General features: G+C 40.6%; 1 pseudogene; it reads right to left on the minus strand.

Moving 5' to 3' along the window:
* Window positions 1-2,148: 2,148 nt before the first annotated feature.
* On the minus strand, window positions 2,149-3,843 carry LOC144253767 (KH domain-containing RNA-binding protein QKI-like; annotated as a pseudogene).
* Window positions 3,844-16,627: the final 12,784 nt, after the last annotated feature.

The following is a 16,627-nucleotide window of genomic DNA, read 5'->3' on the forward strand; positions in this document are numbered from 1 at the left end:
GAAAAAATGGGAGGGAGAGCAGAGGTCAAAATTAAAATATTCTCCATTGCTTTCTTAAATTTTTTTGTTGTACTTTATGCAGTGAATCAGAAGAAATTAGAGCACTCAAGTGTCCCCAGTTGCATGTGACCATGGCTATGCAAGGGGAGGTACAATTTGGTTAAAATCAGTGCATGGAGCTCTCTGAAGATACAGCTAAAGAGGGTAGGGCTGGAGGAGCCAGGGTCCTAGCTCCACCCTGTGTCATCACAGGTGCTGCTCCTCAGGGTCCCAGGTGTGTGCTACTCAGCCTTTACACCCAAATGTCCTAGAGAACCCTTCCCATTGCCTCCTGTTTACTCTCTATGGGAGCAGCTTCAGAAGAATTTCCTCCTGAGGACATTCATAGACACTCTTCCCACAGACAACACTCTCAGCTGAGGGCAGCATACCAGCCTCAGTGCTCCCTGCCCAGACCCCAGGAGAGATTAGGGCCCAAATTCATCTTGCATTTCCTGAGAACAATTGTGGTCCTGGCCACTCTCTGTGGCCAGCAACTCATCCAAAGTGACCTTTTTACCTGATTCTGTGTTATAGACCCTGTAAAACACTTGGGAGAGAAGTAATTTTGGTCCTGGAACACAGGAGAGATGACACCTATAGTGCACAGCACCTGGAATTAGCCAGCAAGACTTGGAGCAGGAGTTGTTTTTATGGTTCCATAGACATAACAGTCTATTATGTATAGAATTTACAGTTTTGTGTGTTTGTTAATAATTTTAATATTAGTCCTTCTTGATAAATTTTTATATAAAATTATATTTCCTTGATAAGAGTTGCTTTTTCAACTCATTCTATAAAATAAGACACACTAAAAAGAGGTAGATATGCCTGAGGTAGATCTCAATGAATTACAAAGTAGTTACCCTGGTGACCCCCATCACCATCAGTACTCTCCTCCCATACCCCTCAGTTTGCTTTTTAGGTTGTTTTTCAGGTTGGTATTATAACATTCACTAAATTAACAATGTGGGTGAGTAGGTGAAATAAAATGAATAATTATATTGCAAGCTAAGTGAAATCCCAACTAAATTTCATAAGTGTTTAATTAATTGATCCATTCATTAGCTAACTGAATCTCAAGACACCCAATATAAGAAAGGGCTGGGAAACAATTGGCAATTTTCATTTATAAATATTGTGGTTTTACATTTTTGTATCCTTTTCTCAAGAAGAATTTTTTTGTAATATATCACATACATATAAAACAAGTTGGAAACGTACATTATAAACTTGTACCAATGGTGATAAATACATTAAATGACATGTTTCTCATTGGAAATAGGTTGGGTTCTATATAGAGAGAGCATGAAAACTACCAAGATAATAATAAAGTCTAGACAAAATATAAATGTCTGCTCTATGGTAACATATAGGCATCACTCCAATCTAACCATGCTAAAATTACATAATACTGTAAAAATATGTCTTAAAACTATATACTTTAATAAGAAGTAAATTCAATAAAGAATGATGATACAGGGATTGGGATTATAGCTAAGTGGTAGAGTACTTACCTCACATGTGTGAGGCCATGGGTTTTATCCTAAGCACTACATAAAGTAAATAATATAAAGGCATTGTGTCCATCTGCAACTAAAAATGTTACTTTTTTTAAAATGATGGGCTGGGGATATAGCTCAACGATAGAGCACTCGCCTAGCCTATGTAAAGCACTGGGTAAGATTCTTAGCACCAAATATAAATAAATAAAATAAAGGTTCATTGATAACTAAAAAAATATGTAAGAGAAAAAGTACTGAGAACCAATGCATTCAGATTTCAAAATTCATGCTTCTTTTTCATTGATCCAATATTTTGTCAACTAAGTTTTCAAATATTGTTCAGAGCCAACATTACTCATAAATGTTACTCATCTATTATTTCATAAATTTACTTTCCCAATAATAAAACATACAAAATATTTGATAAACATACAAAATATTCAGATTAAATATATTTGACATGAAGATGAAAGAAATTATAGTGTCATTTTTCACTGTCAATGTTACCTGCTGCAAGGAAAGGCAATAACCATTTAAGTGATCAGCAGGCAGGCATGGTCAGGTCATTACTGGGCAAAGAGTTCAGGGATAAGAAGTTCATAGGTTAGTTGCCAGTGTCAGCTCCACCTTCAGTCACAATCCTTTGGAAAGGACGGACACACACACTGTGCCTTTGAACTTTAGTAGGACACTGCACCTCATACACCATTGGGTTCAAAGGGCACTCAAGAACTGAAGTGGCTGGTGCCAACGTGTCAGGTATTTGTAGGGTGTGTAGATCAACCCAGCCTCTGGCCCTGGAGGGGCTATCACAGCATCAATGTGAGGAGTTCCTTTGGGCATGACAGAGGTCTGTATTTGTCTGATCAAAGGTATTATGGTAGGGTCAGCTGGAGACGAGTACTCAGGGTCACTGGTGAGAGAAAAGGTGCAGCCCCAGGTATGATCCTAGGAGCAGCCTGGGCTGTTGCAACAAGAGAAAAGGCAAGGGTAGATGATTTAGTGTTGGCACCTCTGCAGGTGTCATTCAGAATCAGAAGTTTCATCAACTGCATCTTCTTAAGTTTGCCCAACACAGTGACACATCATGGATGTACCTTGTTCTCAAAATTTTATTAAAGATGGATAAAATAAAGGTTCTATAATTTTAACTCAGTTTGAACACTTTTCCCATTCTGCTGCAGGTACCAGTATTTGCTTCAATTCTTCAATGGCCCTCTATAGTTTACTTTGCTCTATTCTGAACAACTTCCACAGTGATTAGTACATCTGAATCTTCATGTATATGCTTCCAATTCAGTTTGCTCTATCTTGCTCCTCCTTCTCTTTATCTTTGAGACTTTGCCTCCGGCCATTGTTTTACCTCCAGCTTCTGCCTGTAGCTCTTTGGCTGTGAATCCTCTGGGCCAAAGATCCTACCAAGAAAATTAAAATCTAGATATTTTGGATTTTTTTTACACGAATAGAGCACAGATTTTCATTTCTCTGGTTGTAGATGTTGCAGAGTCACTCCATTCATTAAATCATACCTACAAAGGGTAGTAATATCTTTCTCATTCAACCATCTTGCCCCCATATACCCTCCCCTCCACCTCCTCTCCTCTGCTCAATCCAAAATTTCCCATTATTCTCTTGACTTTCCCCCAGAATATTATGGACCTGATCCACTTATCAGAGAAAATATTTGGGCTTTGGCTTTTTGGGAATGACTTATTTTGTTCCATGATATTCCCAACTCTGTCCACTTATCTGTCAATGCTATATTTCATTCTTCTTTAAGGCTAAGGAATATTCCATTCTGCAAATGTACCACAGTTTGTTTATACATTCAAATGTTTAAGGGCATCTAGATTGTTTCCACAGTTTAGCTACTGTGAATTAAGCTGCTATGAACACTGATATCACTGCATCACTATGGTGTGATTTTAAGTCTTTGGTGTATACATCTAAGAGTGGGAATGCTGGGTCAAATGGTGATTCCATTGAAACTTTTCTAAGGAATCTCCAATCTGCTTTCCAAAGTGGTCACACCATTTTGGAGTCGCAAAAATCAGAATATTCTCTACAGACACATTTAGTTTCTCTCATAACTTAATAATAGGCCCCACATAATTAGGAAATTTTGCACTCCTTTTCTTTTTTGTACTGCCATTTAATGTGTGTACATGACTTTATGTAGTCTGCTAATTCCTTTCTCTGGCAGCCGATGAATGTGGTTGAAGATCCCTCAGAATTTGGACAGGATGCTCAAGAGCTTCTTGTCTTTCACCAACTGCATCAGGTTATCTGGGATTACCATTTCCCCTGACCATATTCCAGTCTCCACAGATCACATTACCCTATGCCTTGGCACCAATTCCAGAAAGGAGGTATGGGTGGGGGTAAATCTGGGAACTGTCTGCTGAGGACCTAGTGTACCTCTCTGCACGGGGTCCTGCTCTGGGCACAGAGCTGAGGCCCATGGAGGCTTCTATATGAGCTACAGTGAATGTTTATGAATGTGTATGTATTCCAGTGTGAGGAGACCCGGTGACATATGCCACAGTGGTTCTGGTCCCCAGCTGTATGGACAATCTTAAATTTATCCTCTCTCTCTCTCTCTCTCTCTCTCTATATATATATATATATATATATATATATATATATATATATATATTGAGAGCCACAGCCAAAGGGGCCCCAGCAAACTTCCAGTTGCCGGCTGATGATTGGCTCACAGAGGCCCCAGCAACATCTAGCTGATTGGCTCCTCTATGGTGATGTTCATTGGGCTGTTTCCCTGCCCTTCAGACTGCCAGCTGATGATTGGCTCACAGCGGCCCCAGCAACATCTAGCTGATTGGCTCCTCCACGGAGCTGCTCATTGGGCTGTTTCCCTGCCCTTCAGACCACGGAGCTGCTCATTGGAGTCTTCTTTGGCTCCGCCCATGCGACCCAGCCAATCGGCCTCAAGAGCAGGAGGATTGTGGGAGGTGGTGAGGTTTGTGTGGGTGAGAGGCTTGTGGAAGCTGGTGGTGGCAGTTGGGCTCTGAGGGTTTTTTTTTTTTTTTTTTTTCCTGAGGAGCTGTTTTGCTTGGCGTTTGTAGTTCTAAAAATAAAGTTAGTTTCTTTTGACAAGTGGCTCCTGAATTGTGCCCAGCCAGAGAGAGAGAGAGAGAGAGAGAGAGAGAGAGAGAGAGAGAGGACTTGTGATAGGAGACAAAATCTGTTGCGACCCCCAGCCGGCAAAGGAGGACACCACTCAGGATTCTTCTTTCAGCAGTTTATTCAGGCCTTGATTCATGTATCATCTGCTAGCACCTGCACCCCACACACCCAAGCACAGCCTAATAAAGCTCCCCGCATCCCAATCCCAAGCCGCCATGTGGACCTTTCTCATAGGGTGATAAGGGATTGCGCGCCAACTCTCCATATCAGGAGTTGTTTATCACAGGCTACAGTGGAAGCCGGCGCCATCTTCTAATGGTGGCCACGGTCTATAAGTACGGCTCACCACACAAAATTACATATACGAGGTTGTGAGGGGAATGGGATAATAAATATGGAGGGAAATGAATTACAGTAGATGGGGTAGAGAGAGAAGATGGGAGGGGAGGGGAGGGGGGATAGTAGAGGATAGGAAAGGTAGCAGAATACAACAGTTACCTATATGGCATTATGTAAAACTGTGGATGTGTAACTGATGTGATTCTGCAATCTGTATTTGGGGTAAAAATGGGAGTTCATAACCCACTTGAATCTAATGTATGAAATATATGTCAAGAGCTTTGTAATGTTTTGAACAACCAATAAAAAAAGAAGAAAAAAATAAAGTTTTGTTCCTATTTTTAAAAAAAGAAAGAAAGAAAAACCTCTCTGTTAGCTGCCATCCTTCATATCCAGGGTCACAATGTAGTCTGTCCACTCCTCCAAGTTTAATTTGTAAGTGCTTGTTGTCCCAGAGATGCCCAATGTCAGAAGATGTTGGGTTACACCTGCTGGAAACTTGTGGAAACTTGTGCAGAACTTGCTTCTGTAGAGATAGCTGCAACAAGAGGTAAGGCCTAGGGTAAATGAAGTGAACAAGAAGTGTTTGAAACAAAGTTATTTAGTGACTCAGTTAAATTTAGTTTAGTCTTCTTCCCCTCATATATATACAGGTATTATATATAATGAACACATAGATGTCTGAGGTACATCCTGCACATCTATATCTACCTATATATTTATAGATACTCTTGTAAGTATAGGTAGATATACACACATACACATGTATACATGTATGCATATAATTTGTAAGCATATAATTTAAATAAATGCTTCTACACATGCTAAATACTCACATAGAATGTGATAACAATAAGAGCAATTTTCAGGACTAAAAGGCATGACTATTCTCATTCGGATGACTAAAAGGCATGCATAAAAGGCATGACTATTCTCATTAGGATGACTGTACTTCTTATGAGAGGTACAAAGTGACAAAGAGTGCCTTTCCAGTGGCTGTTAGCTTCTTGTTTTCTTTGGCTAAGATATTCAGTATTGACTCTTAAAGCTATTTAGACTTAGAATTGAATACTTCTATTTAAATTCTATCTACACAGCATCATAATTTTATGATCCTGTGCACATTGTTTAACCTTTCTGTGCTCCAACTTCCTCCTCCACAGCAAAATGGGGCTCTCATAAGGTTATTGAGGGAATAAGTGGGTTGAACAACAACAACAATAAAACTCACTTAGATCGGCACCTGGCACATAGTAGGAGCTCTAATTGCTTGGTTATTAAAAGCTACTAGATGTTAGCTGTTGTTATAACTTTTATGCATGCATGTCAAAACTGTATTAGAAGTAGTGGGAGAATACAGAATGGAAAGAGTTGGTCTAATTTTTTCCTGGGTTGTTTCCTACTAATAAATCATTTCCATTTGTATTTGGAGGTAGGTTGGTATCAAAGATAGAACCCAGGGGTGCTTAACCACTTAGCTACATCCCCATTCCATTTTTTTTTTTTGCTTTGTTTTGTTTTAATTTTGAGACAGGTCTCAGTTGCTTATGGCAACACTAAGTTGCTGAGGCTGACTTTGAACTTGAAATTCTCCCGCCTCAGCCTCCGTAGCCGCTGGGAGTATAGTCGTGTGCCACAGCACCAGGCTTTCCACGGTATTTTTTTTTTTAATATTTTATTTATTTTTTTTTTTTTTTAGTTCTCGGCGGACACAACATCTTTGTTGGTATGTGGTGCTGAGGATCGAACCCGGGCCGCACACATGCCAGGCGAGCGCGCTACCGCTTGAGCCACATCCCCAGCCCTCCATGGTATTTTTGAAACTGAGGAAATACTGAGTTACAAGGCTTTGTTATTGTTTGTTCTAAAGCACTTTTCTTATCCTAAGTTTTAATCAGAGATAAACATGTACAGCATTTTAGATGCCATTTAGCATTTAATTTGAAAATCGCTGAGTCAGGATGGAGTGCTATGGAATGGTTCAGATTCATTAAGACAAAAATCAAATAAATGTGAGAAGGAAGAACTTGACTTAAATGACTGTTGATGAGTGGAATGGGGGACACACTTGCAGCTATGGGGACAGCTTGTTCTGGGCAGAGCAAAGGAAAACCCTCAGATAAGGCAAAAAGAATTTTTTTTTTCTGCACACCAACCACATGCTGAGTGCTTTAGTAGGACTGCATGTACAAAGCCGGGAAGGATTGCCCATAAATCAAAGCCTAGTAACTCTGCTCCTTAGTCTCTATACCAAATGTGTGAATAAAGAACATGAACCAAATGGATGAGCCCATTTTAGTTTTAAATAAAACAAGATAAATAGATCAATACATGTTTTGTTTAAGTGGTGTCAGTGAAACTTGAGTTAAACTAATTACTTGATATAACGGCTGTGATTTAAATACAGATTTTATGAGATTTTAGAATTACATCCTACAGAATTTAGTCAAAATTGTAGTTCCAGTGAAACGCAAGGGTGAGACTGCCCAGAATAAGGGTAATCATTGTTTCAATTATTTGTTCCTGTAATAGATCACTCCAAAGCTTAATCATTCACCATAAACACCTATTTTATCATTTTTCAGAGAGCTTGAATTCACTGGGTTCCTGCTAACTGGCCCTTGGACTGAATGGCTTATTGGTTTTGGCCATCTACTGATAAAATGAGCTAGAACCATACAAGATGCTCATTCACAGGACTGGTGATTGCTCCTGTAGATCAGCTATGAGATCACTGGGACTGATAACACTACACCTCCACATGGCCTTGGCTCCTCTTAGGGAGGCAGATGGATGTCAATGTAAGTGACATAGGAATGAGCATGGTAAGAAGAAGAGAGCTAAAACTGCCAGCTCTCTTAAGTCCTGGGTTCAAAAGACCCACGAAGTCTGATCTGTTATGTTGTATTGGTCAAAGTGGCCACAGAATCAGCCTAGGCTTGAGGGGAGAAAACATAAGCTCTTTCCTTTGATATAAGTAGTCACATATGTACACAAGGAGGGGGGCTTAGGAGAGGGAATTTCAGAGATTGACTACCACAGCATTTTCAGAGTAGCACTCTAATGATAATGACAGCCTTGGCACAGGCTCATTGGCACTGGTGACTTTTCAGAGTATCTGTATGCGTGTGTGTGTGTGTGTGTGTGTGTGTGTGTGTGCTGGGAATCAAATACAGGGATCCAGGGTCTTAAGTATGCTAATCAAGTACTCTACCATTGGGTCACACTCCCAGCCTTATAGGAACTACTTTAATTTCAAAGTAGTTGAAGCAACTCAGTGAGACTCTGTCTCTAAATAAAATACAAATGATAAATGCAGTGTACTTTGTTACATATGTTGTTAACAGAGTGGGATAGTGTGCTAACCTCCATTCAAGACTGCTGGATGTTTTTGTCCATCTACCATATAAATCATAAAGATTAATAAGGACAATGTTTAGAAATAATAACTCTCTCTAGCCTGTCTTACTACTAGTGTGTGTGAGATAACCTTCTGTAAACACCTTGACATTTCATGATTTGGGGAGAATACATAGCTTATTCTCAGGTCACTGTTAGCAACGGGGCAGGAGGGAGAGAATGAGAGAGAGAGAGAGAGAGAGAGAGAGAGAGAGAGAGAGAGAGAGAGAGAGAAAGAGAGAGAGAGAGAAGGAAGGGTGGGGAGGGAGGGAGATACAAAGAATATTATGTGGGAGCAAGCCTGGTCAAGCCCTACTCTAGAGAGAAGGAACCTTGATGATGAAGTCAGATAGGAAGAAGACGCAGAGAGGTAATGGAAAGACAACTGTAACTGAGTGAAAAAGTTTTGCAGCTCTTGCAACTGAAACTATCTCTGTGTGAGGGAAGAAATGTCACATTGAATATCTGCCATGTTCTAGGCACTTTGCAGACCTCTTTACAGGAACATATTTTCCATTTTAAAGGTAAAACCTCCTATATTCATAAAAGTTTAGCAATCTTCAGAATGTCATAAAGATACTACGTAGCACTGGGTGCTGTGGCACACACCTGTAATCCCAGCAGCTCAGGAGGTTGAGGCAGGAGGATCGTGAGTTCAAAGCCAGCCTCAGAAATGGTTAGGCATTAAGCAACTCAGTGAGACCCTGTCTCTAAATAAAATATAAAATAGGGCTGGGGAGGTGGATCATTGTTCCAGGGCCCATGACTTCAATCCTTAGTATCAAAAAAAAAAAAGATACTAATTAGCCAAAGAATTAACCCCCCTACCACCCACACAAGGTCTACCAACATTCAGAACATTGCATGATTTTTCCTATGGGTATAAAAAGTGAACACTAGCTTGTCAAATACACAGTTGACCTATCAGAACACACTTGTAAGGTCACTTGCTGTGTGTGTGAGGTCACTTACCATGACTCAGTATCAGTTTATTTTAAACCCTGGCAGCGACAGGAAGTATTCTTGCTGTTTCAGAACCATGAATCTGAGAAGGCAGATGCAACAGCTGATACCAATTAGAAACATAAAGTAGGATTTTCTGGCCAAATTAAAAATAAACAAATCTTATGCAGTCTTCCACAAGTTGGAGGGGCAATCACTTCTGAATCAAACAATTGCTTCCTAATGTTTACCTACACAAATCAGACAAACACCCTCCAGAGAAGCTTATCTGTTTGTCCTGTCAATTAGACTTTTAATTGTGGTGTTGAATATGAGACAAAGCATTGATCTTCTGTAAATAGAAGGGACAACAGAATGGTGTGGACAGGCACTCCCAATTATTCTGTCCCTTGCTTTCTAGTACCAGGGAAGTCTGCATGCTGTCCTCTTTCCAGGGATATATTGGAGAGAATTCCATTTCTTTCACTGCTTTGTAATCTTGGGGAGACTCTTAACCTCTCTGAGCCCAATAACCATAATTCAGATGTAATTTACAAAACAACAGCTGTTGCCATTGCACAACTGAATGAAGGAGGGAGAGAGAAAGGAAAAAAAAACCTAATTAGTCTTGCTTTAAAAAGCCTTAGACATAAAATTGAAAACCTCCCATAAAAGAAAAAAAAGGAGAGAGAGAAAGAGAGATACAATAAGTAGACTTGAACATGGTCTGCTTATAAATATTCACTAGGAAAAATGGGATCACATCATTTATGCCAGCCCTTGGGGAACCCTCATTTCTAATGAACTCTTGCAGCACATGTTAGTAATAATGGGCTCTACAAGTCAATCCTATGTTAAGGAGGGCACTGGGGTCAATAGTTGGTCAGAAGTGACCATAGTACACCTGCACCACTAAAGGAATCTTCCTTCCCAGACAAGTGGAAACACCTCTAGCCATTATTCCTAGCTTCACATCAACATCAATGGACCCTGTCAAGAGTTAGTCCCACCAATCCTTTTCTTTTGACGTATTTTCCCATTAGCTCCTTTGCTTCTGTTTATTTTCTATAAATTAACTACCATCCTTTGCTTTGTCTACTTTGAAATAGATTAAAGAAGACCCTAAAGTAATTTAAAGAATACTTGTGACCTTGCCTGCATTTCACTGCTCATTGCTAGCTACTACCTAACACAATGGTGTTATTAGGATTCCATCTTGTTATCATCTCCTTTATGTTAGCCTTACTTTTTGGAAGGTCTCCCACAACTCCATGATGATTTGAGACAGAGGAGATGGCCGGAGGAACCTAAAAGTGGACATTTTCCTTCCTGATAATTCTGGTTCCCAGTGGGAGAAGGACTGACTTTCCTGATGGCTGTAGGGAGATCTGGCAATGATTTTTACTGCCTAATTTTGGTTATGTACCAATCCCTGGACCAGCTACCAAGGTAAGGGAAGCAGATAATGCTGTGTTGTTGCTTTGTTTGTTTGTTTTGGTACTAGGGATTGAACCCAGGGGCCCTTAACCACTGAGCCACATCTCCAGCCCATTTTTTATGTTTTATTTAGAGACACAGTCTCACTGAGTTGCCCAGGGTCTTGTTAAATTGCTGAGGCTGGCTTTGAACTTCCAATCCTCCTGCCTCAGGATTCAGAGCTGCCGGGATTATAGGCATGCCTCACTGCGCCTGGCTTAATGCTGGGGTATTTGATGTGGCTTTATGCATCCTGGCTAAGATGGCTCAGAATAATCAATACTATCCAAGAAGTTTTCACTTTCAATCAGGAGTGATCATTTTCATCTAAAATGTGCAAATAGGTGAAATATCTTGCCACCTCTCTTTTAAAACTTACATAGCTGAATCTCTTTGTTATACTTGGTATCCAATTACAAATGAAAGATAATACTATTTTGAAAGTTCCCTCTTAAAGTTTTCAGTACTGTTTTATTCTAGAACAAAAAAAAATCAGTAGTTTTAAACAAGAAAAGAAAAATCAAAAATTTTTGAGTACTAAAAATGGCAAATTAGTAAGATTTAGCAGTGTAACTTTTAGGCAAGGATTTCATTTTTTCCAAAGTATATCTTTAAAATTTCTTCATAGGTACTAGCTACCACAGTGTCTGCCGAGAAGCCATGTTCCTCCCAGAGTTTCTCCATTTCATAAATTCTGGGAGAATACCTCCTCCCAAGTGACATACAGAGGGCCATACTGACCTTCCTGGGCTCCCCAGTCCTCTGAGCTCGCTGATCCAGACATTGTGGACCTCTTTGAAGAGTTGGTTGCATGTTTCATTCTGCCTCTGAGAAGTGCACAGTCTCCCTGGTATAGATGGTAAGGAAAGCTATACCATGTTAGGCAAAGAAATGTTCCAACCCATGTCCCAAAGAAACTCAGTACCTTGAATAGAGAGGTTAAGCCAAGGAAACAGAGAGATGACTTCTGTTGAGAGAACAAATGAATGAAAGAAATAATAAATGCTTGAGGAGGTAGATATGATAATTAACCTGATTTAATCATAACACAATGTATACATATATTGAAATATCACATTGTAGCCCATAAATAAATAGAATTCTTATTGGTTAACTAAAAATAAACTTTCAAAAAGATAAGATGCCTAAATCACAATTTAAAAGATAAGAGACTTTAGAGCAGAGATGCAAGACACCTGGCATGAAATTAAATGTTTCCCAGGAAGAAAAAAAGAGAGAGAGAATTTTAAAAATGAATTTTTTGAAAGTGAAAGACTCGATTCTTCAAATCAAAAGCTTTCACAACCAGATAGGATGAATGAAATAAAACAAAACAATTCCCAGATGCATTCTGGTTGAACTCCTGAATCCAAAGAATGAAAAGAAAACCAACCCTGTTGCAAAGAAGAAAGAACAGTTTGCTCAAGAGGAAAACAGAATTGGACAGAAATCTGATATCTTATCTGCACCATGATGTGTAAAAAAGTCCATGAAAAAACTATTCAAAATTATTGAGGGAAGAAATCACTAAGATACAAGATTCCCAGCTTCATAAGCAGAAAAAATAAATTGCTTAGTGATGAAAGCCTCTTGCACCCTATCAGAGTAAAATATCTGAAAAAGAATTCTAAAGGAAGAAAACTTGAAATAAAATATATGTCTTAAGATAGGGGAAAATAACACGGAAAAGATAGATGTGGATGTTGGGTGAGATCCCAGCCTCCATCAGCCTATATCCACTCTTGGAAGCTTTCAGGATGGGGCTTTCAACAAAGGTATCATTAGTGGTCCCCCTTCCAAGTCCAAGACCTCAGCACATGGGCAAACAGGAATGTTACACAATTTCAGTGTTTTGATTCAGGTAAAATCTAGGTAAGCATCCTGAGCTGGAAAATTGGGGACTAGAAGTTCAGCCTCTCTGCCTTTTAGTTGTCTGGGAAATGATACTCACCGAGAAGGGATGGGTGCGGTGGAACCCCTCTCAGAGGACATTATAAATTCACTTGCTATCAGGAATTAAACCAGACTCTGATCAGCTTGAGCCAAATGATGTTGCTTACACACAGCCCTGGCCTCCCAACAGCACAAGGCCCAGAGGAAAGGGGCCCAGCTGGGGGCAAGCATATGCTTTGGGGTTGCTGCAGGGTCAGTCAGATGTTGCCTGCATTTTGTGTGCAGAGAGCCACACCCTGCAGCTGCTCGGAGAAAGGAAAAAAACTGTAAGAAGGAAACAGTGTAGCTGTAGCTCCCAAGCACAGGGGTCAGCAGGAGCCACTGTAGAAAGGATGGAGCAGGGATTTTATGAGCTGGGAAAGAAGAGCAACTAAGAAAAGAGTGCCCTGAGATTGGTGCTCAGGATGCTGCTCCTGATTGTCCTCTTCAATCATCCTCCTGGCCACATTCCCTGCTAGGGTTTGAAAGTGCCTCCCTAAAATTTCTGTGATGGAAACTTAATACCCAAATTCATATGGTAGTTGGAGGTAATTAGGTGTTAGGTAATGGGCATTTGGGAGGTAATTAGGATTACATATGTCCCGAGGGTGAGGCCCCCATGATGATGTTAGTGCTTTAAAAGAAGAGGAAGAAAGATAGCTGTGTGTTCAGTTATAGCATCAGAAAATGGACCACATCAGTCATATTCTACCTCTCAGTGACTTACCCACATGGTGATGTTGGAGCATCAACATCATACCCCTCTTGTCCCACCAAGGCCACCCCTTGTGGTCTCAAGCCTTCCCTTGCCTTCCCTATTTTTTCTCTCTAGACACACCCAGCCTATGGCCAGTCAGGATCCCCTTTGGTCCTCCATGCCTGCCACCCACACACCACAAAGCCAGTGCAAGAGGTCTGTGGCCCCTGGCTCCTGCTCTTGGACTACTAGCTCTCTGATCTCCTTTCTGTTGTCTTCCCTTTCCTATGCTCTAGATACATGGACTTCTTCAGCTCTGCCACCACTCAACTCAGATAAGCCTTGATGTTCATCCATCCCCAGTCCCCACCCCAAAGAGATTGGACATCTGATACCTAGAATCCCACTGATTTGGATAGTTTTGTTTGTTTGTTTGTTTGTTTGTTTGTTTTGTTCTTTGTAGCTTCAAGGACAAGACTCCTGAGCACCAGAATCTTGCTGAGAACCAAGGGAGCCTCCCTGATGATGGTTACTACAGCTTCTCTCCTTGCAAAAGCAGATTTGACAGCCCCAGTGAACTCCCTTCTCCCTATCCTTTCTGTCCCTGTCACTGAAACATCCCTCCACCATGGCCAAAACTCAGGATAAGTGCCTCATCCACTAAATAATCTTCGAATCCTAAGGGGCATTGTCCTTCACTTAATCACTTCTGCAGATGAGAGCCTGCACACTGTTGTGTGTACTTCCTCTACCATCTCCTCTACTAGAGAGCACAATCATTGAAGCACCTTTGTGTACCCTTCAATGCCAAGAAAAATACCTGGCAAGTACTTTGGACATGAGTAAATATTTACCAAGCTGAGTCATGACCCATTCAATGCAAGCCTAAAAGAGAAACAACATGAGGCAACATGGCATTGTAGAAGGTGACCCCAACATTCTGAGATATCCCTATCATCTGAAAAATGCAGCCCTCCCCCCCTCTATCTGAGGGTAGAACAAAAAAGAGTTTCCAGCCCAACCTGTAGCTCAGTCTCTAATCCCACTGTGATGAGGTCCCTATGGTCCAAACCACACTATGAGCACTGCCTGCTCATCCCTTTGCATTTTTCTATCTCTAATTTCTGCAAATGAATTTTACCTCCACAATTACAAGGTCTTCACCAAGAATAATGATAACTTATATTATCATATCTGTATATCAAGACATTACAGACTCTAACTCCTGATGATTCAACTTTCTAGTTTTCAGCTATAGGATGTTGTGATAGCAAAATGCATTGAATAGAAACCATATTTTGAATTTTGGATTCTGACTTTTTCCCTGGTTAGTATTGCAGTCAAGTTCTCTCTTGTGGTGCCGGGCAGCTGCAAGGTACAGCTCCTCATCAGCCACTAGGCCATGAGGGAAGACAGCTCACACTCCACAGGACAATATATTGCTAACCTATTTTGTTCTGTAGATCAGGAATCTTATATGCATTTTTGACTTGAGATATTTTCAACTTCTGATGAATACTTTGGACAATCCATTATAAGTCAAGGAGCTTTAATACTCAGTGATTCAGTACCTTATCAAGGGATATCTGATGTTGTCTGTTTGCCTCAGAGACAGTCTGCTCATAAGGAAACTGAGGCATGGAGAGGCTAAATAACCTCAAAGTCACAGAGCTAGCAGGTGACTGAGCCAGTATCAAGGCTCTCATCTACTCCTACTTGTTCACTGCCCAGGTGATTAGCCAAGTTCTGGGTTCAGAGCTGCCACAGCAAAAACAAGGCATCAGGAGGCTCTTTCCTGGCTCTTTGGAACATTCCCAACTTCCCCAGAAAAGGAGGGCTTAGGTGGAGTTCATAAATCTAATATGCTCTTCACCATATGTAGAGAATTTTGTCCTCCCAGATAGTGACCATCTAGGGAAAAATCTGAAATTCTGCTTATTGTGATTGTTGAATTAAGTGTACCAAGAGGATGACTGAACAAAGATGAGAGCTGAGAGAGAGAAATTTCTTTTCCAGCTACTTGAAATCCTTATTGGCAAATGTGTGCAGACTATAGAGAGGTCCATGGAAAAACTAAGCATCTTCTGTGGTTTGAATGTGTTTGGCCTCTCCAAAATTTATATGTTGTAAACTTAATTTCTAATGCAACAGTGTTGGGAAGTGGAACCTAATGAAAGGATTAGTGCTGCTGTTAAAAAGGTTTTTGAGTGAAGTTTTTCATTCTTCTGCTCTTGTATTATGTAAGGACTTGCACTTCTTTTTCTCTTGCCCTTCAGCCTTCTGCCATGTGAGGACATGGTAAAAAGGCCCAGACCCGATGTTAGTGCCTTGATATTGAACTACCCAGACTCCAGAACTATGAAAGAATAAATATACTATTTAGTCACAGGGATTCTATTACAGCAGCACAAAACAGAATAGAACAACTTCTAACAGTGGCTGCCTGGGATATGGACCCCCAGCTATATCCAGCCTCAATATGATGCAGCAATAGCTGAAAGCCCCACTACAGCCCCACAGGAGCCCATGAGCTAGGGCTCCCAGCTAAGCCTCACCCAGGTCCTGTCCCAGAGAAACTGAGTTAATAAATGTCAATCATTCTATGCTTCTCAATTTGGGGTGGGGGTCATTGGTTACAACAAAGCAAATAATGATGATAAGATTATTTATTTGCATGTATTATCTACTATGTTAAGTTTTAGATTCCTTAAAATGATGATTCACATATATTATGTTGCATCTAGCATAGTGTCTAAAGTCTGATAGGTCCTCCAGAAATGTTCATTGCATACATGAATAAATAAATGAATTTCTGATAAACTTTAGAGCTGATTTTATTCATTGAACATTTATTAAGGACCTAATAGAAGTCAGGAATTGAGACAGGCTCTGGGGACATGTGTGAGTTGGTGCTTCCTGAGACCAACTCTGAGATGAGGTTATGAATGTGCTCAGAGGATGGAGAGGCTGGGTTTTCACCCACTGACTCCCCTTCAGATTTTCTGGTTGAGGGCTGCTTCTAGGTCCTCACATTCTGCCATTGCTGGCCTTTCTTGAGTGTGGGTCCAAATGCAGTTCCAACATCAGAACAGCAGTGCTCAGGCCAACAGCCTCAGGTGTGTTCAACCAGTAGCTTTGGCACAGGTGGGGA

The sequence above is a fragment of the Urocitellus parryii genome, chromosome 3 (assembly GCF_045843805.1).
Source record: "Urocitellus parryii isolate mUroPar1 chromosome 3, mUroPar1.hap1, whole genome shotgun sequence".
Lineage (NCBI taxonomy): Eukaryota > Metazoa > Chordata > Mammalia > Rodentia > Sciuridae > Urocitellus > Urocitellus parryii.